Below are 22,966 nucleotides of genomic sequence, written 5' to 3'. Positions count from 1 at the left end.
TGAAGAAAATAGTCATGAAGTATTGAAAGTTTGGGAATTAAGTCAGGACAGTGAAGAAGATAGTTGTGCTTCATCCTTTTAGGCCAGAGGGCAGCAGAGATCCTGGGAGGATGCCAGACAGGGAAAACTTCCCCATCGTCTCTCTTTCCACAGGAAAGAGAAGGAGGCAACATAGTGCCAATAAAACATCTTTATTGACCAGAGATGATAAGAATTTTGGTGGCATGTTGTATAAAGTATGCTTGGTAGGTGTTCGTCTGAAAGCATACTCAGTATTTAAGGAACACAACCCACTTGTTTCTGAGATTTAAAATATTTGTATGGTTGCCTTCTTAGAACAGAATTCTGGGTGGCTCACAACAATAATAAAACCAAGAAACATGAGACACAAGATTGATGCCTCAGCCATCCTCCTTAGATCCCTAACAAATATCATCATAGGCTCCCATCTCATCATTCCCCAGAACTTGGATGAAGAGCCAGCCAAGGCAAAAGGGTTGGAGATTACCAAGCCATTGCAGATAACACCCCACTTTCTAGATCTCACTAAGTCACTTAAGGGAAGGGGCATGAAGTGCACCCAATTTATCCAAGCTCAGACCACAGTGGTCAATACTGACAGACTACTGCATCCTGGACCAGTGGTAACTTCAAGGTGGTCTTCAAGGACAACGCCATGTGGAGCATGTTATAATTGCCCAATTTAAGAAAAAGTCACTTGGAAGTAACTAAGCTTTGAGTAACCATTAGTAAGAGTTCGGTATCAGGAATGGGCACAATTGGCACACAAAATAAATATATGCAACAGTTCCTCTGACCATAACTGCCATCTGTTTGTTGTTGTTTTTTGAGCTGGAGGATCCCCACTGGGTTATACACTGTCTCTATCTGGAAAAGTGCAATCCTGTTGATGCATCACAAAAACCAAAAACATTCTTCCTAGGGATGAGTCAGAACAGATTCCCTTTCCATCCAGATTCACCCAGCCTCCAAGCAGTGATTTAGCACCTCAGCCTCATCACCTGATCAGCTACAGTGGAGTTGTATAATTTGATATCATCAGCATACTGGTGATACCACAACCCTGTGCTATCCAATGATTCCAATCTTCCATAAAACCACTTGTTGAAAGAATATTGGCACTGTATGTTTTCGTTTTGCTAGTCCAGTTAAGTTACTTTTTCTAAGAGGACATCGTATCTTAAAATCACATTCTACCTCTCAAACCAAGCATTAGCAGGTGGTATTTTCAAGCAGCTGCTATGGTACCATCCTGTCCAGGTCTATCACCATAAGTGTCACCTGCCCACCCTTATCACTGCTAAGGAATGGATTATATTGCTTCTATTTCATTTTGTCCAAAGTACTTCTTCTTGTATGAAGAATATAAACCTAACAGTGCTGATATACATATTTTTCAAGGTACAATGAATTACACACAATGGTAACAATCACTAAACTGTTTTCAGCACATGTTCTGATGCTTCTTTTAAGTTATTTTTTTCTCTTTCAAAGGATGAAAAACATTATGTTATAGCATTTCCATGGTGACTATGAAAACCTTGATTTCTACCCTCATATGCTTGGGAGTAGGGAGATTATGACCCACATCTCCTTCATGATTACTTCTGGATATTCTACATCCTGATCCACCGTTGCTTTATCTGGAGGATCCAGTTGCTGTACAGACTTTCTTAAAAGTCTCTCAAAATCCATGAATTAAATTTAAAAAGCCCTTTTCTCTCTTTGTCTCTCCAAATGGACTAAATCCCAATCCCTTCCTACTGATATTATTGTGGATTGTTGTTTTGTGGTGGTGGTTTTGAATTAGAAACACGTGCCTTTTCAATTCCTCATTAAAAGCTTATCTGACTGTTTTGCATCTGGGTTGTGCTGTTATAATTAAGTGGTCATATCTGTCTCCACAATTTATTTCTGCTTGCCCTGAAAATGCTTCCTTCTTGGAGTCACTAAATTATCCTTACTTGGTAACTGCTCATTATTTCAAACCCATGACTCCTGCTTTGCATTTCTCCACCTTGACAATATGCATTTCTGGGAGTCATAACTTCTGCTCACAGGACTAGTGAATTTTGCAGATTTGCAGATGGATCAACCTTACTTATCTGATCTATGGGCAAAATTGTCGTGTATCCTTCTCTTACATTTCTATCTAGGGTCATTTTTGCTTTTTCCAAGGTTTCTGCCCAATGAAACTAGTTCTTAGCATTATCTCAATGTTCATCTTTATCTATTGCATTAGAACAATAGAGGCTCATGGACTCAAGCCACCTTGGCCAACTTGCAATCCTTCCAATGTTTTGCTACTGGATTTTGTGTCCTTCATCTCACTTATTGGCTTGCAGACCTGAGTGAGGAGTCCTCTCTTCAACCCTTGCAGATCAGTGGTGGGTTTCTAACCAGTTTACTTCTGGCTCACTTATGCACACACGTGTGCATGTGCAGAAGCATCCGGGCAGGTGGATGGAGCCTTCCACCGCTGCCACTACCGGTTCAGCCAAACTGGCAGCAACCCACCTCTGTTACAGATGCTTCAGGGTATATGTAAAGCTATATCACAGTCTATTAATTGAATGCCTATGAAACAAAAGTCTCCACAGTGTTAAAGTGAAGAAATCTGTCATAATATGCTACTCTGCATTTTATGGATTTATATTTTATTTTCATGTTTTGAGGAAATAATAATGTGAGAATCCCTATGGGAATGCTTATCCTAGAGCAAGTAAATGTTTTACAATATGTAAACAAATTCAGCAAGAAAATGCATATCTATACATTTTCCTAATTGTAAAAATGCTTAAAAATGCAATTATTCTAGCATGTCTAACATGCTTAAGTAACATTGCCTCCCCAAGCTCCACCCCAAAATTCAATAGCTGCCAACTGATTGCCTTTGAAGAGTTATAAATAATTTAGGTAATCATAAAATAGCCAAAGGAAAGACTGCTTTAAGACATCAGTGGAATATTCTGTCCATCTAAGATAATTATCACTAATGATTATAATCACTAAATACAAAGTATAATTAAGATACAAATAACATTTCCAAAAAGTTAGTCCGCATAGAAACTTTCCATTTATTTGTGGGGGGGAAAGGAGGAAAAAGAATTTTTCGGTGCTAGTCAAAAATATTATTTTTTTTAAAAGACCAATGTATTTCAGAAATTCTTTTGTTGAGGACTCAGTGCTAAAATATATTAGCATATATTAGCGTATCTTGAGATACTTTTTTCCCATTTGGGGGATTTTTCATTCTCTGCCCTTCTTCCCCTTGCCACTTAGTTTACAATTGTTCTCTGTTATGGTTTCAGAGTCACCAAGTCCAACTTGCAATAAAGAGAATCTGGCATTCCACATATCCATTAATGTTTCTTCCTAAAATATTCACTTTCATCAGTCCAAATAATATCCTGCAAGAATTTTAATTTTTTCTTTTCCTTCACTATTTGATGGGAATGAATTTGCATTAACAACATCTTTAGTTACTAATAGCTAATACCATCCTCAAAAAAATAGCATTCAATTTCATGAACTGAAGAAATAAAACCAAGACATCAACAAGCAGTGAACTAAAAAAAATATTTTCAGAATTATAATGTACTCTGGAATACATTAGTACAAGTGAAAAAGCAAATCTTCTGAAACTTAATTAAAATTATGGCACAATAGTGTTATAAAATATAATCAGTCCAACTTCATTAGAAACAGATCTATCAGGCCATGATTATCTGGGGCCTGAACATATAGACAGACCCTTGGAAAGAAATATGATATTTAGCTAAATTAATTTAGGAGCTAGTTAGCTCCACTTACATGAATCCCTCGGACTGCAAGGTGATCAAACCAGTCAGTACTAGAAGAGATCAACCCTGACTGCTCTTTAGAAGGCCAGATCCTGAAGATGAAACTCAAATACTTTGGCCACCTAATGAGGAGGAAGGACTCACTGGAGAAGAGCCTAATGCTGGGAAAGATTGAGGGCAAAAGAAGAAGGGGATGACAGAGAATGAGGTGGCTGGATGGAGTCACCAAAGCAGTAGGTGTGAGCTTAAATGGACTCCAGAGGATGGTAGAGGACAGGAAGGCCTGGAGGAACGTTATCCATGGGGTTGTGATGGGTCAGACATGACTTTGTAACTAACAACACTAACAACACACTAGATATGGTATTTGTAACCTTCTCTTAACTATACTTCCTTTACCTCAGGCTTGGAAAAAAATATTTGGCTGCTGAATGGGGATGCATCTTTCCATACTGGATGTCTTTCAATCTCCAGCTTGTTAAAAATCACTTGAATTCCGACTGGGATGAACCTTACTCTTTAATTGCTTACAAGTCTAAAAATTTCAACTGTACAAGGAAGAAAATGCCATGGACATTTGTGCAATGGGCAAAAATCTTTGACAATTATATTTCTTAAAGAGCCAAACCAGCAGCAAGGCATCCCAAAACTGGAAAATGAAAAGTAGTAATGCAACATTAGGAGGAATCTAAAAGTATTTTCCCATTTTTAAAGGAATCTTAGCTTTCCAATTATCCAAATAACAATTATTATCACAAACCTTCAAGGTATATTATACAATCAACTATATTCCTTTGCAAAGATTTGCTTGTGAGAGTATTTTATTTATTTGTATCTTATCCATTTTTTCTAAAATTGACAATATTTCTTGTGGACAGCAGTGAGTTTTAAGCAATCTTTTCTAGAGAATTTAATAAGAGATGCACAGTCATTAAAGAATACATATACTATACATAAACAATGTAGTGTATTATAGCCATAGTATATTACAAAAGCTGGCAAATAGAGTAAATAAAATGCTAGCAGTGCACATTCTTTCATATATTAATGCACTTAGTGTTGTTTGTCAAATTGTTTACAACAGATGTAGGAAAATGGGGAAAACATTCCACCTTTTTATGGTAATGCAAATCACAATATTTGGTGTAGAATATTAGGTTGGAAATAATCTCCATGCCAATGAATCAAAGTCCTTCATTTTAATTTATTTCAAATCAAATTGAGATGATAAATGAGGTGGTAGGAATAATAAATGGGTTGTAAATAAGATCCTCCTCTTCTTTTTCTTTTTTGCTACCCTTTGTCTTTAATTTATGCTACTTTTACATTTTCATTTAATATGAAAATTAAGGTCCATTCAGCCTAGCAGCCCACTGTAATTGTTGCCTATTTATATTTGAACTCATTTGGGCCTCCCTTTATTTACCATTTCCATTTAAACTCAGAATGTATCTTTCTATTAGATATTTACTTAGGCCATTCAGTAAATTGATTTCTTTTGTTCCTTTCCACAATTCTCCAGATAAACAAATTAATGAGGTTGAACCTTTCTATCTCCATTCATGTTATTTTCACATCAATTTTGTGTAATGTATGAAAGTCTCCATGTATTAACAAAAAAGTTTAAATTTGATTCATTACAGAGGGGGTAGCTTTGGATCCAGAATCTTAGAAGCTACATAGTGTAGAAATAAGAATAATAAATAACTACCATTCAATTTTGATCCGCTTTTATTAAATGTTGATTAACCGTTGATTTGACAAAAGAAATGAGGCTTTTTTATGAAGGAGATTATGTTTTACCTGATGGGGAAGCAATGTTTGTTTTTTTCCATCTCATGCTTCTGAAAAATCAGGTATGAGGATTATTTCCCTCCCGAAAATGGAATATTCCCCTGTTCAGTCCTTAAATGTGTTGCATTACAACTGTCAATATTTTTTCTGGTTGACTCAGTTTTTAAAAAAATCTGAAAAAAATACGATAAGACAGAGGTAGCAGGAAACATAAACTCGTCATTCAGAAAACATTGTTATTTCCAAATTAAACATGAATAGAACAAGTATGTCAATCAATCATACCTAATTTAGAGAAGAAGGAAGGAAGGAAGGAGGGAGGAAAGGAAGGAAGGAAGGAAGGAAGGAAGGAAGGAAGGAAGGAAGGAAGGAAGGAAGGAAGGAAGGAAGGAAGGAAAGAAGGAAATAGATTGGAGAACAGAAACTCTATATCTATATACTCCCATTTCAAATGAAGTTCTGCTTTTTTATGTATTTGTACAATTCCTTCACTTTACCAACTTTACCCTTATACACGCATACATAACTTGCTGAATTGTATGAATTTAAATCTTCAATTTTCCCAGCTTGACCTAGATAGGAGGATATTAAGGTTTTATGTTTAGAAATGAAAGGGCTTAACATTTTCAGAAACCTGGTAAGTTGCCTGAACTGACTAAGCAAACATCAAGGTTTTAGATGAACATTTGCTGAAGCTGCCTTCCTGATTCTTAAAGGCTACCAATACATTTTGCATATGTTTCAGCCTGTTGTTGAGCAGAGCCTCATTCTTACAACTCGTCGGTGGTGTGTGTGTCAGGAATTATCTTTGGAACCAAGGTGAGGAAGGCAAGAAGAAGCATCCTTAAACAGCAATATAAAATAACACTGAGCCAAATGCATTTCAGATGTAAAACATTTTCACATGGTTTGCTGTGTGCTGCATCACAGCGATTTAACCAGCTTCAGCCAGGTGCTATATTTGTGCTCCTGCATTCTCTGAAGATGTTATTTTGAATCAAATCCAACCTGCTACCCAACCATATTTTATTTCAAACACAGGCAGTGCAGTGACTACTGTAGCATACAGAGTCACTCTATTAGGAACATTATTTTTATCCATTATTTATCACTGTGTAACTAGTGTGTGGCACTAGCAAATTGAGGGGGGAACAGTGGTGGGTTGCAGGTGGTACACCCCAGTACGGGTGTACCAGAGCCTGCCCAGAGCACCAGGTACTGTTCTGGTACAGTGCTCCGGAGGGCCCGCCCGCCCCTGCCCCTTACCTGTCTTTAAAGCCTTTGGCCCTTCTGCGCATGCACATGGCACATACAGTCCCTGCACGACGCTCCGTCGAGCAGCTGGAGCATCGCAGAGACTTACGGAGGCATCGCCGGAAGGTAAGACGCATGTGCGCACCGTGCACGTTCATGTGGAGGACTCCGGGCCCCGTTGCAACCGTACCAGTTGCAACGGGATCCGGAACCCACCACTGGGGGTGGGTGGGAACTGCCTGTGGAAAAGATGGAGAAAGGGTAAGCTACATTGTTGACTGTGTCTGGGAAATGAAAAGTCGAACAAACTCCATTTCTAGGCAAGAGGACTGATCTGGAGCAACTGCATCCCAGTTATAAAGCTGCTATGAATAAATTAATTATTTTATTGTTATTATTGTTTCTTTTTATAGGGGAAGTAACAAGACTGCCTTCTTGATAATAATGAAGGCAAGCAAAGGCATTGAGATTTTCAGATTCAGATTCAGATTCAGATTTAGTTTATTTGTATGCCGCCCTTCTCCGGGAGGGACTCAGGGTGGCGAACAACTCAGAAGGGGAAAGGGGACACAGACACAATACACGTAATTAAAATACACAAGAGTCATACAGCCATACAAGTCGAGAGGGGAGGGGAACTCATCAACCCCAGGGATTTAGGGAGCTCTGTATGCTTATCTCACTGATGAGGGATATGGATCTTTGATTGCCCATTTCAAGGGGAGGGCTGGGCTTGGAGCCATTTTTGATTTATAAACTAGAGAGAGAGAGAAAATTGTCTCAGTGACATAATATGGTATTTTTTTCCTATGGGAAAAAATCCAGTAAAACTTTAAGGAGATATGAAATTAAAAGGTCCCTTTTCTCATTATTACTGTTTCAACCTTAAATATGTGTCCAATTATGTGAAGTATGGTTTTTCAAGTTGCAATGTATGACTGTGAAAGTTGGACCATAAGAAAGGCTGAGCGCCAAAGAATTGAGGCCTTTGAAGTATGGTGCTGGAGAAAACTCCTACGAGTCCCTTGGATCGCAAGGCGATCAAATCGGTCAGTCCTAGAGGAGATCACCCCTGACTGCTCTTTAGAAGGCCAGATCCTGAAGATGAAACTCAAATATTTTGGCCACCTAATGAAAAGGAAGGACTCACTGGAGAAGAGGCTAATGCTGGGAAACATTGAGGGCAAAAGAAGAAAGGGATGACAGAGAATGAGGTGGCTGGATGGAGTCACTCAAGCAGTAGGCGTGAGCTTAAATGTACTCCAGAGGATGGTAGAGGACAGGAAGGCCTGGAGAAACGTTATCCATGAGGTTGCGATGGATCAACATGACTCATCATGACACAACTAACGCCACAACTAACAACACAAGTAACAACAACAATGTGAAGTACTCTCCATTAAATTTCAACTGTACCTTCTCAGTGGAAAGAATGACTCCATAGTATAATCAGGTAATCGCTGAAAAGAAAAGAAGAAATAAATGAGAAACAACATCCAGAACCTTCTTTCTGGGTTTTTCTTTATATTTTTTTAACTACATTTGAATTTTTTTAAAAAAAAAAAAATTCTGCTTCTTTTCAAGGGGAGTAAAAAAAAACCTTGAAAGTGCAAGATTTTAATTTGGTTCAGAATTAATCTACAGTCTTCCCTTGTGCAACTAAATCCTCAGAGAAAATAAAGTTGGGAGACTTCTTCATAAGACTTTTTCCAATTAGGAAGCATAAAAAGTGAAGAGATGTGCAACTCGGGAAGCCAACAGCTCTCCCCATCATATCATAACAATGAAGGTAAGCCCAAGACACCAGCACAATGTCAACAGTACCTCATCAATGAGGCAGAGAAATATCAGCTTCTTTTACAGGGGAAAGAAAACTTTCAGGAAATTGGAAGTCAGAATTTGGCACCGTTCATTGCAATTTTGCCCCTAGGAATTGAAGCTCAGAGGGCATAATAATTAAATATTTTATTAATTATTAATGAATTCAATTCTCCCCCCCCCCTTAAAAACATTTGAGTGCTCTTATTATTCAGAAATTTGTGTAGCTTACCCTCTGGCACATGAGCCGAAATGGTATAAGTGAAAGTCACTCGGGTGTAATTCAGCCAGTTTTTAAATGGGCTGACTTTCGAGATGAGCTTGGAGGACCAATATCCAAAGCTCATTAAATAAATGTACCAGAAGATACGATATATTTCCCACAGCCATCACTCATCAAATAAACTCTACATCAGTAGAGTAGCCTCCCACTAGATTTGTGAAGGTCAATAAAAGATGACCTTCAACAAAACAGATGAAACAAATATCAGAGTCATACAGTCCTACACAAGGAATTTCATTTGCTTTCTGGCCTACCTCAAAGCAGAAGCCAACTTCCGACTTTAATTAGTGCAAAAGGCAGCAGTGGCAAAGGGAAAACATAGCTTAATTCCCATGGCTTAACTACTCTATAAATTGTAGGGCAGTATACATTTTGACACGTTTTGTTTCAAAAGAAGCATCTCCAGATCTCACCCAAACACACACTTCTCTCTGTTATTCATTAATACAAATTGGTTTTGCCAATTGTCTCATCCTGAAACAAAAGTGTTGTTGCTTTCATCTATTTAATTTAAGCTCTATTATTCTGAAGCTGGCTTGAAACTGATTTGAGCAATGGGGATTTCCCTAAACATTTTTAGAGCTTTCCTCAAAGAACCTGGAAATCTAGGATCATAAAAATTTTACATATTTTTGCTAGCTTTAAGGAACAAATTGCCAGTAACTTTTGAACACAATCTTAATTAAGAGTTCTTTTTTTCCTGTAAACATTCATTATGTTATTATATAGCAATACCAATACAATATGTAGGTAGTCCTTGACTTATGAGCACAATAAGGACTAGAAGATTAAGAGTTGTGGTCATCAAACAAGGCCTCACATGACCACACTTGTTTTTGACCATTATTAATATGGCCATTATGCAATTCTCCCATGGTCGTTAAGTGAGACCTCACATAACCATGACTTATGGCTCCCTGATAATATCCCCATTGACTTTGTTTGTCAGAAGCTAATTGGGAAGGTCACAAATTATGATTACATGACTGCAAAATGTTGTAAATGTGTGATGGTCACAAAAAAACCAAACTACAATCATAAAAACTGCACGGATGCTGCAACAGTCATAAGTGTGAGGACAGTCAGAAGTCACTTTTTTCCAAAGCTGTCATAACTTTGAATGGTCCCCAAACAATTGGGCATTAAGTAAGGTATTTGTATAACAATCAAAAATACACTTATAGAACCAAAATAGCACAAGAATGTATAGTCTACGTATTTATAATGAAACCTAGTAATAAAGATGGAATCATAGCCATGAATCCTTATTATGCTTTTTATGCTCCAGGCCTTCCGAAAAGCCGTCAAAACCTGGCTTTGTCGGCAGGCCTGGGGGTGATGAGTTCCCTCCACTCTCGACATGTTTGGTTGTGCGACTGTTGCCTACTTTTATTATTTGTATTTTGTCTTTTATGTTCCCCCTTTTTTTCCCCTTTGAATTGTTCGCCGCCCTGAGTCCTCCCGGAGAAGGGCGGCATACAAATAATAAAATACCAATACCAATACCAATAATAGCAGATAAACAAAGGAGGAAGATAACAGTCTACATCAAGGCTGGGTTATATCTTATAGTAATCACTGGTGGGTTCCTGACCTGTATCATTTGCAGCGGGGCCAGGTCCTCCACATGAACGTGTGCATACACGTGCAGCACACATGCATGCTTCTGACCCTCCAGCGACACCTTTGTGAGCCTCTGCGACGCTCCAGCTGCTCAGTGGAGCATTGCGCAGGCGCTGTACACACCATGCGCATGCACAGACTGCCGAAGCACCAAAGACTTGAAAAACAAGTAAGGACAATCGGCGGGTGGGTGGGTGGGTGGGTGGACCCTCCAGCAATGCCTTTGCAAGCCTCCGCAATGCTCCAGCTGCTCGGCGGAGCATTGCGCAGATGCTGTACGCGCTGTGTGCGTGCACAGAAGCGCCGAAGCCCCAAAGACTTGAAAAACAAGTAAGGACGATGGGTGGGCCCTCCGGAGCACCGTACCGGAATGGTATCCAGTGCTCCGGGCAGGCACCGGTACACCTGCACCGGGGCGTACCTCCTACAACCTACCACTGATAGTAATATATAATTTGTTTTAACACTGGTAGAATGAATAAAACCTTGCTTTCACATTCATTATGCTAGACCATAACTTATGTTTGCGAACCACAATGACTGAGATTGTATGTAAGGTACTAAGCTAAAATCAATCGAACCATGTTTGGTAATCGCTTACTATGCTATGAGAACTTGGCTTACTATACTATGAGAACTTGGCTTGTGTGTGTGTGTCTGCATGCATGTATGTTCAAGTGTCCATGTGACTATTAATAAAAAAATATCTTCCTGAATTAAAAATGCACGCACTAATTGAAATAATTCCCATTTATACAAATAGAAAATTAATACATGATTATGCTTTCAAGTAATAAAAAGTTATTGTATTTGAAAAGGGGAGGGAAGGAAGGAAGGAAGGAAGGAAGGAAGGAAGGAAGGAAGGAAGGAAGGAAGGAAGGCTTTTTATACATAAAGAACAGACCTGGGCATCTGAAGGTTCAGGGCCCGCATCCAACTCTTCGACTGTCCCTCTGTGGTCCATGGTGGGAAAGCGGCAGCAGGGAGCAGTGGCTCTATACAACAGTCCCAGTTTCTCATGTAATACCTATGAAAATTTTATTGCTCACCCCTAATATAGGAGGTGGAATATTTTTCTCCTATGGAGTCAGGAAAAGGTTATACTGCTTCTCCATTGTACTTCTTACATAACCCAAAACCTACTCCAGAAATTTGGGTCCATTGGAGTAGATTTGAGAAGATGTAAAAAAAATCTTCATACATAGAGTGGCTTCCAGCACTGAAATATTGGATGCCACCCAAAATATATTTTTTTGTTTGTACTTTGTGCTCAATTACAGCACCATTAAGATCTGAAAGACAAGTTGGGAATAGATCATTGTGGAAAAAATCTATGCAATCATTAAGAGTTGACATCCACCTAATGGCATTTAATCAATCAATTGCTTGCATTAGTATTGATATAGAATGAATATATTATAACACTTTTGCTGATATTTGAAAGGAACAACGTTAAATGTAAGTTTTTAATCCAGGCCAATATTGTGTCCTATGATACTAGTAAAATCAGATGAGGTATTCATGTAAATAATATTAATTTGCTAATTGATGCCATAGACGGTAGAATGCAACATTGTAGGCTAACTCTGCCCACAGCCTGGAGCTCGATCCTAATGGGGTTGAAGGGTGACTCAGTCTTCCATCCTTCCAAGGCTGGTAAAATGAGAACCCAGATTGTTGAGGGCAGTATGTTGACATTGTAAACTGCCCTAATCACTGTGGGGCACTATATAAATCTAAGTGTGACTGCAATAGAAATAGAAAGAAATACCACTATAACGAAGTAATAAATTTAATTAAATTCATTGTGTATTTTTATTAGTAGTATATAATCACTTTTAAATGTATATAATATGTGAATTTTTGAAACCATTGTTTCTTTGCCTGTAAGAGAGATGCCAAAGTGTTGGGAGAATCCTGCTGAACTAACATATGCATTTTAATTCCAGCAGCAGAACATAAAAAGCATCATTAAAAGACTATGTTGAAATCTTGTGCCACTAAAATACCTAACATTAAAATTATATTAGAATAACATAAATCCAGAAGAGAAAGGACTATATACAATCAACAATTCACTTTTAGATCCCAGTCCACAAATCTTGGAAAAGCCAACTATACCTGTCACATAACATATACTGGGTTGTAGAGTAGTTGTTAAACTTTACTAAAGGATAACAGAGTCCATTAAGGATGATAATATCTTCTACTCTACAGGAATAGCATAGAACAGGGGTGGCAAACTTGCGGCCCATAGGCCAGATGCATCATGCATCCAGTTTAGCGAAGGGGGGAAAAGTCACAATATGTCACATGACGACACCGTGACGATGTGAGTTTGACACCCCTGGCATAGAAGAATTGAGCATTCTGGAAAAGGGTCCATAAATGTGTCTGCTTACAAGGCAAGGAAAGCTATTAGCTAAATGTTGAAGAGTTCTTTGATGGGAAGAAAAAACATGTTTTTTTCTTAAATGCTAAAAGGGGAAATAAAAACAGATTAATGTTTTGTATTTGTACCTCTATCTCTTATGTCTAAAAATACATGATTTTATTAGTTGTATGTATAACTGTATTTATGCATGTGTGGTGATATTCTTCATACAGATGTCATGTCCCTTTGAGCCGTAAGGTCTTCTCAACATTTTACTTTGCCCTACCTGATAGTGATAAATTCTAATCAGATTCCCATCAGTTTAAAAGGGCAAAAGTTTGATATTACTTCTATCAAAAAGAAATTAGTTTTTCCAAATTATTTGCTTTATAAATTTGATACATTCCATTTTTCATAAAAACTACAAAAAGGTTAATTATGCTCTCCCCACACTTGTACAGTAGAAGGAAGAGCTAAAGAGCTGTTCTAAATATGGGCAGGAAAACAGCCTGCTCATATTTAGAATAGAACCCATACAGCATTTTTTCCCATTTTTATCTGTTTATCATATGCACATAAGACACTAAAAACTAAATGAGCATTCAGAGCTTAAAACCTCAAACAGAGCAAGCAATCACGAACTACAGGTTGCTTAACAAATGGGACTATCTGGAACTTACTTTGAATTACACAAGTAAGTTACACAAGTAAGGCAGAGCTGGTTTGTTGCATTTTCAGAAGAGTATTTTTTTCCTACCTGCATTCTGTAATGTAATGTAGATATAATAGCTATGCTACTTTACTTAAGATTGCTGCATTGGTTGTTATATTCCATCTGGAATACATTCTTTGAACTTACACTAATGGATCCTATTTGCTTTCTATAGGTGATAAAAGAATCTTAACATTTGCATATTCTTTTGACAAGCATTTGAAAACTCTGATGTCTGCCTTCATCTTAAAGCCCATTTTGACAGTTCAATCGCTTTATTTCTACGTAGTAAGTCACAGCAATGTATAATAAATTCTAGGAAATGAAAGCAGAAGATTCCAGGTCTAATTACAGATATCCAACATTCAAAGTTTGATTAAGGAACCTATTTTTTCAAGCTTCAATCTATTGGAAAGACAAACTCCTAGGTTTTCTTAATATAAATTATGGCTCTCATATGTTGATAGAGACTTTACATTTCCTGACTTTTATCTGTATCACTGGGCAAATGCTTGACTTTAATTTCTCTATGGGATACACATGACCAAATAAATATATGAAAATCAACCTACTTGCTCTGTGAATAAGGTGACCAGATTTTCAGATTGGTAAAGAGGGACACCTTTGACCGGGGGGGGGGGGGGTGTTAAAAAATTTTTTTTTCACTTAACAAATGTGGCAAGAAAAATTGTAAAATGGGGCAAAACTCAATAAATTTCTCACTTAACAACATAAATTTTGGGCTCAATTGTGGTCGTGCATTGAGAACGACCTGCACTTATCTTCAGTGTTACTTCATTCTGCTGTAGCATTAAATTTCCTATAGAACAAGCTTGTTCTTTCAGAATTATGGAATTGTTACATAACTGTCTACCTTTAGAAAAGTTTCTCTTGAGTTAAACTCAGCTCCTATAATTTTATTGATGTGTCGTAATTTTCTTAGCAGTAGTATGGAAATTGTCATGGTTGCTTTTGGACAATTTTTAATATTTTCCTATTAAATATACAGTACTGAGATTCCCAGGTGGATTCCCCTCCAATTATTAGCCAGGTTCAACCCTGCTCATCCTTTTGAGAGCAGGCAAAAACAGCCAGGTTACATCCCTACAAATTGAAAGCTCTCTCCCTCCCTCTCTCTATCTCTCTCCCCTCCCCTCCTCTCTCTCTCTGTCACTCTGTGTTTGTGTGTGTCTGTCTGTCTCTCACTTACTCAGTTAATCACTCACTCTGTGTGTGTCTCTCTCTCTGTCTCTCTCCCTCCCTCCCTCTCTATCTCTCAATCTCTTAATCTCTCTCCCCTCCCTTCTTCTGTCACTCACTCACTCACTCATTTAATCACTCACTCTGTGTGTGTGTGTGTGTGTGTGTGTGTGTGTGTGTGTGTGTGTGTGTGTCTGTCTCTGTCTGTCTTTCTGTGTGTCTCTCCCTCCCTCCCAACATGCAGATGGGCTCCGGACCAAGGGAGCCTCTTCCTTCTTTTTAACTAGGTGATCTTCTAAGACTAAGACATAACAAAGAACCTTAATTACAGGCTGAACAAAAGAGCCCATCTGGGAAGACTAGTAACATGAAGGCGATCCCTCATGTTACTCAGACCAGCTGAGCCTCCCTGGACGTCACAGCAGCAGCAGCCCCAAGTGCGCCGAGCTCAGCATTTTTCGCATCGGGGCGTGCTGCAAGAAGAGGGAGTGAGTGAAGATCTTTTCTAGTCGGCACAAATGGGGCGGGCTGCAAGAGGGAGGGAGTGAGTCTGGATTGCTGCAAAGCAAGTCTTGGGAAGGCCTTTGCGCTGACTAGAAAAGGTCTTCACTCACTCCCTCTTCTTGCAGCACCCCCCGATGCGAAAAACGCCAAGATCGGCACACTTGGGGCTGCTGCTGCTGCAATGTCCAGGGAGGCTCAGCTGGTCTGAGTAAGCAGGGCAGGGGTAACGCGGTGCCCAGCTCAGGTGCTCCGAGCAGAGGGGAAGCCACCCCCTCTGCCAGCGCTGGGCAGCAAAGCTTAACATCTCAGTGCTGAGATGTTAAGCTTTGCTGCCCAGCGCTGGCAGAGGGGGCAGCTCCCCCTCTGTTCGGAGCACCTGAGCTGGGCACTGCATTACCCCTGCCCTGCCTACTCAGACCAGCTGAGCCTCCCTGGACGTCGGAGCAGCAGCAGCCCCAAGTGCGCCGAGCTCGGCGTTTTTCAATTGGGGTGTGCTGCAAGAAGAGGGAGTGAGTGAAGAACTTTTCTAGCCAGCGCAAATGGGGCAGGCTGCAAGAGGGAGTCTGGATTGCTGCAAAGCAAGTCTTGGGAAGTCCTTTGCGCCGGCTAGAAAAGGTCTTCACTCACTCCCTCTTCTTGCTGCACGCCCTGATGTGAAAAACGCCAAGATTGGCGCACTTAGGGCTGCTGCTGCTGCAATGTCCAGGGAGGCTCAGCTGGTCTGAGTAGGCAGGGCAGGGGTAATGCGGTGCCCAGCTCAGGTGCTCCGAGCAGAGGGGGAGCTGCCCCCTCTGCCAGCGCTGTTATGGTTTGCTGCCCAGCGCTGGTAAAGGGGGCGGCTCCCCCTCTGCTCGGAGCACCTGAGCTGGGCACCGCGTTACCCCTGCCCTGCCCCCTCTGCCGCCATCGTGCTTTTGAGGAGCCATCAGGCCTTTTTTCCTGCTCCCGCCCCTCCACTGCCTTCCTACTGGCTCCCGTAGCCTCAAGGCTCCTCAAAAGCACGGCGGGAGCTTTGCCGGCTTCACCTCAGCTGCCAGCGCCGGGCAGCAAATCCGGAAGTGCTGTTAGAGGAGGAGGAGGCAGCAGCAGTTAATCCGGTGGTGGCAGGGGCTTACCGTCAGTCCAGTCACCCCGTGCTCATCAAAACAAATCACTGCGGCTGCGCGGGAGTTGAAAAGTGCTGCGCAGTGTTGCAAGTGGCAGCTGATGGGCAGGGGAGCGAGCAATCAAAGAAGGCACCAAAATTAAAGCGGGATCTTTTGACAACGGCCCGGGACGCGGGAAAAATTATGAAGAAGCGTGCCGGTCCCGCCAAATCTGGGACCTCTGGTCACCTTATCTGTGAATGTAATAGGAAGACTTTTCTTCTTTTCCTCTTTTACAGTCCTCATGCAATATAGAACCCTAGAAGACAAAAATTTACTTTATACATAGAATTTTCTTGAGTAAAGAGTAGTAAAGAAGTGATCTATTTCATGCTTTGCTGACTTTGCATTACCAACATCTGTCAGCTAAATACCAATTTCTGTTAACCCATGTGAGAGTTGTTAATTCACTCCTTTAAAATGGGTCAAACATTTTGGCTGTCTCCATCAATTGGTGTCATGACATCAGTGCGCTACAGCCCTATTTCTTTTGTAAGCTAAAATATTTTTTTCTGAGAATTAGTTTGTGCAAAAGACATATGCAGGTGAGTTAAGTGTTGCTATATGATTTGCCATGTTATACAGAAAATACTTTCAATATTACATTTTCCCAAAGTTTGTATTTGTAATTCTTACTTTAATCTCATGGATATATTATCACCAGCTTAGATAATGTTATCATGAGTCACCTTTTATAAAGAAATGTATTTTGTCTTTTTAACAGGTACATTGGATTCCTAGAAAAGAGAAAATGTGATACCTGGCACAATGGTAGTAGTAACTATGAGAGGAATCTTGGAGACTAAGTGGACAATCACTTAAATATGAGCCAGAAATGTATTGCAACTACCAAAAAAGCCAATACAGTCCTAGGCTGCATTAACTGTGACCCGTCAAAACCGCGCTCGACTAAGCCGCGCCCAATTAAACCGCGTCGCTGACGTCATCAACAGGGCGACAACAGCCAGCACGGAGAAAGAAGGGCGCTTTAAATAGCGCTTTGAAAGCAAGCCGATTCAACTTAAGGTAAGGGTTAGAGTTAGGTTTAGGGTTAGGTTTAGGGTTAGGTTAAGGATTAGGGTTAGGTTTAGGGTTAGGTTAAGGGTTAGGGTTAGGTTTAGGGTTAGGTTAAGGGTTAGGATTAGGATTAGGTTTAGGGTTAGGTTAAGGGTTAGGTTTAGGGTTAGGTTTAGGGTTAGGTTTAGGGGGGTTAGGTTTAGGTTTAGGGGTTAATTTTAGGTTTAGCGTTTACAGCGTGCTTCTGTCTCCGTGCTGTTGTCGCCCTGTTGATGACGTCAGCTACGCAGTTTCGTCGAACGTGGTTTAGTCGAACGCACTTTTGTGGTGGAACCTGCATTAACAGAAGGATAGAATCAAGAACACATGAACTGTTAATACCACTTTATAACAATCCCACTTGGAATACACTTGGTAACAATCACACTTGGAATACCACATCCAGTTTTGGTCACCACAAAATAAAAAAGATGTTGAGTCTCTAGAAAGAGTGCAGAGAAGTGCAACAAAGAAGATTAGGGGACTGGAAGCTAAAACATGTGAAGAATGGTTGCCGGAATGTCTAGTTTAATGAAAAGAAGAACTAGGGATGATGTGATAGCAGTGTTCCTAAGCTGTTACAAAGAAGAGAAGGTCAAGCTATTCTCCAAACCTCCTGAAGGCAGGGCAAGAAGCAATGGATGGAAATTAATCAAGGAGACAACCAATTAGAACTAAGGAAAAATTTTCTGATTATTAGAACAATTAATCAGAGGAATGACTTGCCTTCAGGAGTTGTCCTCACTGTAAGTTTTTTAAAAGACTTTGGACCACCACTTATCTGAAATGGTAGGGTCTCTTGTTTGAGCAGGGGGCTGGACTAGAAGACCTCTAAATTCCCTTCCAACTCCGTTATTCTGTATTTATTCTTTGCCATCTTTTTAAGATAGTAACCATTACTATCAATAGTAAAAATAAATAAAGCAACCAAGGTGTCCATAAAGAAGTTGTTCTTTTCATTATAGTGATCAAATTAAGCCTTGCTTTGTGTTTTTTTTTTCATTTCATTTTATTATTCATAAAAACACTTCCTTAAATTGTTGTATATTTTAGCAACATCTACATAACCTTCTGTAAAATATGCAAATACACATGATTAATATTCCCTATAATCTTACTGCAACCATTTTTCTTCAAGAATATATTTTCAAGTAACATAGTTTACACCAAAAGCACATTTACATTTTATTATCCCTAAATGCTTAACTACCATAACTAATGCTTGATTAATAAATAGCTATATCGGGCTGCTACTTTAAAATTCACAATTTATATGCAATTCTTTCTTGATGTTGACCACAGTCACTTTAAAAGAGTTGCATGGAATAACAAAAGGTCAAAATAAGTAAAACGGGTTTAAGTCACGTTGTCCCATAAGCTACAATTTACTGTTCTCCCAAACTTAATTAAATCCTGAATAAAGTCAAGCAGTTTATAGACCCTATTAAAAACTAGAATTGGAATACAAGATCTTAATGTGTTGTGGACAATCATCTGACTTGCAAATCTCTGCTGGACATGTCTTATTTTGTAGGTATTTAACAAAAAGAAATAAATTGTTCACATAAAAGAAATTCAGTGGACTTATCCAACTGCTCATGAAAACTAAACAATGGCCTTTAGCATTTGTAATTCATTCTAAATTTAAGTCAACTTTATACCAGACTTACCGCCTTTTATTATTTTTATTATTTTTTTTCTTTTCATAAGCTGCTCACTTGTTACTAGAACAATACAAGTTATAAAACAATGTTTTGAATTAAAGAGAAACATGGATAGCAGACTTGCCACCAGAGGATCAAAATTTTGTTCTTAGTTGCAAAGTCGTGTCCGGCCCATCACAACCCCATAGACAATATTCCAACAGGCCTTCCTGTCTTCTACCATCCTCTGGAGCCTATTTAAGCTGTTGCCTACTGCTTCAGTGACTCCATCCAGCCACCTCATTGTCTGTCGTCTCATTCTTCTTTTGCCCTCAATTGTTCCCAGCATTAGGCTCTTCTCCAGTGAGTCCTTCCTTCTCATTAGGTGGACAAAATATTTGAGTTTCATCTTCAAGATCTGGCCTTCTAAAGAGCAGTCAGGATTGATCTCCCCTAGGATTGACAGGTTTGATCATCTTGCAGTCCAAGGGACCCACAGGAGTCTTCTCCAACACCAGAGTTCAAAGGCCTCAATTCTTTGGCGCTCAGCCTTTCTTATGGTCCAATTTTCACAGCCATACATTGCAATTGGGAAAACCATAGCTTTGACTATACGTACTTTTGTTGGCAGAGTGATGTCAAGACTAAAATGGACCTTCAGAGTATTAAAGAACAAATTTCTCATTCAATTGAAAACAGCAGTCTCTTAATATTTTTATAACTAGCATATTGTTTCCAAAAACATGCAATAGATTTCAGCAGCGATTATAATTGCAAAAACTTAAACATCAAAGCTCAGATATAAAACATCCCCAAAATTGCTTAAGCCGAGAAGCAGAACTGCCCATTTTAACACCTTAAGCTTAAGGCTTATTCACTTTTTATATAGCACTGCCTTCCATCTCCCCCCTCCCAAGAAAGAAAGAAAGAAAGAAAGAAAGAAAGAAAGAAAGAAAGAAAGAAAGAAAGAAAGAAAGAAAGAAAGAAAGAAAGAAAGAAAGAAAGAAAGAAAGAAAAGAGGCTCAATCATTCTGGCACAATAATGTAAATTGTGATGGGAGCCAGTATTTATGCTTTTGGTTGGTTGGTTTATTAATCTCAATTTAAAAGGTTTTTTCTCCTAATAACAAGTTTTGGTGATTATTTACTTAGGATTGGCACTTGCTCTTAAGGTGGACACTTGATCTTATTGAATAATTTGCCTGTTCTTATTGAATCGGATTATAGAAGTGTCTCCCAGATCAACACAGAAATTAGAAGACTCTCAAGACAGAAATTTAAGGACACAACTCCCAAGAAAAAAGATTTGTTACAGATACTTGAACTGCACTGTAAAGTGTAACTGTCAGGCTAAATGCAGAGCAGAACCCAAGATACAAACCTCCTACAACTCTTTATGTTGTTCATGGTTTCCAAAAGATTGAAAGACTCACTTTTCAGCAGAAGGAGTAGATGACCCCTTATATTACCCAACAGCAGCGCTCGTTTTCCCTTGCCTGATCTAGCTTTACAAATATTCCTAAGTAGAGGACAAACACTATTCTCAGAGCATTAGCTGCTATTTAAGCATAAATAATAGATGTGTGTTTAAAGGTTAACCACTGAGTTTGGTAAAGTAATTGATAAAAGGCACCTTCCAAGGTTCAAAGGGCACCTTGTCCCTCCATGTGCATCCTGCATAATTTCAATAATCATTGTAGTAATAATAATAGAGATCATCCATTTGCCATTAGACAGGTGTCCAAAGCCAAGGTGTCTAGCCATATAATTGAAATTAAACTAGAAATTAATTATACAATTAACAGCCCCCTAAAGTGACATGAGGCATCAGTATGCACAACTGCAGCAGAAGTTCAGCAATAGGACTTAAAGGTCATAAAGATGGATTGGGATATAAGTATGAATCGAAAAAGTATAAGAGGGAATTTCTTTAATTCATAAAGATTAAATTCATGGTGTGTACATGTCAAGGACTGAGTTGATTTAGCTTTATGGGAAATGCTAGGATATGCTACTGAAAAATACTAACCTACTTCATTGAAAGTGAGATGATAGTTTGTACTATTTTTTCTTCAGAACAATTGAAATGTTTAGGAAGAATTTGGAGATAAATACAGAAAATAATATTCATAGACAATTGTTAAGGTCAAACACATATGCAATACTTTTACATATCAATTTAAGGAGAAATGTATTATGAGAGATAAACCTATTAAATAATTAGCCATGCAGGTATCATCAATCATTTCTATAATTATAATTTGAACATGTAAATTTTCTTTAGGGGTCTTTCTCAAAATAAAATTCAGGAATAATTAACATGAAGGATTACTACCCAAGTATATAATATGTCTCAATCTGATGATAGCCATGTAAGCGATGCATGTAAATTTAATAGAAAGGATGCTTTGGTTATATACTAAATTATTAATGGCTAAGATACGCTCTACAAAGATTTGATTTAAATAAAATTTCTTTGAGAAAGGAATTTTGAAGGGCTGACAAAGATCATCAAGCTTATATTATAAGTCAGTTGCATCAACCAATGTGAAACCGGGCAAGAAGGCTTGAAAAGTACATGATCGAAGTCAGGTGGGCAGCACATAAATTAAAAATAATAAACACCCCAGAGCAGCAATTTTTCTGAAGCAGATTAATAATGAAAGGGGATTTACAGTGAGTGTGAATCTCAATTTGGAGTGGGGAACCATCTGGTCAACTTCATTACAATTCACAGGTATTCTGCATCGATCTGATATTACAAAGAGCTATCAGAACACCTATCCCGAAGTTGAACTTTTCAACCTAAGATGAGACTGCTTTCTGCTTTGAGTCGATGCACCTGCTTTTGAGCAGTATATACCTGGTATTCAATAAGTCCAAGCACCCATTATAAGAAGAAGAAACCATTTTCATGAATGAGAAACTTAGGTACACTCTACACTTTTGACTCATAAATTTTGTCAAATCCAGGTAAACGTTGGATAAGGTATTAAGTGAAAACAGCTCTAAATATCAAATAATTTCTTCTGCTGGAAATGCATAAGTTTCACTTCTTGGTCAGTAGAGATCAGTAACATAATTTAGAAATAGGCAAAACTGAGCTTACAACTTTTCATTACACTGTAAAAGAAAGCTGGTATAATGTGTTTTACAGATGATGTACAACTTAGGCAATGATTTCGAAGACAGAAAAAATAACACAGGAACATGCAAAAATATTCTAAGGTATGGGAAAGACATACAAAACATAGCACCCTGCAGATAATTTTAGAAATTAAATTTAAAATGAAATCACAGTGTTTTATATATAATCCTAGAATACATTAACAAGAAACACCATAATTTCCAGATATAATGTGCTATACTATACCACATCTCCAGAAGCAGCTGCATAAAGGACACCTTGCCTTTAGTTAAGCAATGGGGCAACTACAATGAAGAGTTGCCAGATCTTCATACTTGCTTCAGTGAAAATGAACTTCAAGCCATCAACTTGCAATGGAACACAATTAACTGTAAATGATTTGCAAGCTCTAAGACAAACAAACCAACACTTATGGAAAATCACCAGAACCAACAGAAATGTAAAAGTTTTTCAGAACAAAAAAAAAACCCTCATAAAGACTCAAATACATAAAATAGCATCCTGAAATGTGAGCCGGATAACTTCCTATAAATCCATTAAATCATTAATATAGATACATAAATAATTTCATAACTGAAGCACTGAACT

General features: G+C 38.7%; 1 long non-coding RNA gene across 3 annotated transcripts in view; it reads right to left on the bottom strand.

Annotated features, from left to right (window-relative positions):
- Window positions 1–22,702, bottom strand: part of LOC106542660 (uncharacterized) — a 51,536-nt gene extending 28,834 nt beyond the window's left edge. For 2 of the 3 annotated variants that reach the window (XR_015695961.1, XR_001313067.2), the window contains exons 1-2: window positions 22,604–22,702; window positions 8,289–8,332 (exon numbers count right to left, since the gene is read on the bottom strand). This is a non-coding gene — a long non-coding RNA (uncharacterized LOC106542660). Of the gene's footprint in view, window positions 1–5,627; window positions 5,792–8,288; window positions 8,333–22,603 lie in introns of all 3 variants that reach the window. The other variant, XR_015695962.1, reaches the window with a different exon arrangement.
- Window positions 22,703–22,966: the final 264 nt, after the last annotated feature.

The sequence above is a fragment of the Thamnophis sirtalis genome, unplaced genomic scaffold, assembly GCF_051295495.1.
Source record: "Thamnophis sirtalis isolate CommonGarterSnake01/CBP01778 unplaced genomic scaffold, rThaSir2_p1.2 scaffold_3, whole genome shotgun sequence".
Lineage (NCBI taxonomy): Eukaryota > Metazoa > Chordata > Lepidosauria > Squamata > Natricidae > Thamnophis > Thamnophis sirtalis.
This window is presented reverse-complemented; position numbering and strand designations above follow the sequence as displayed.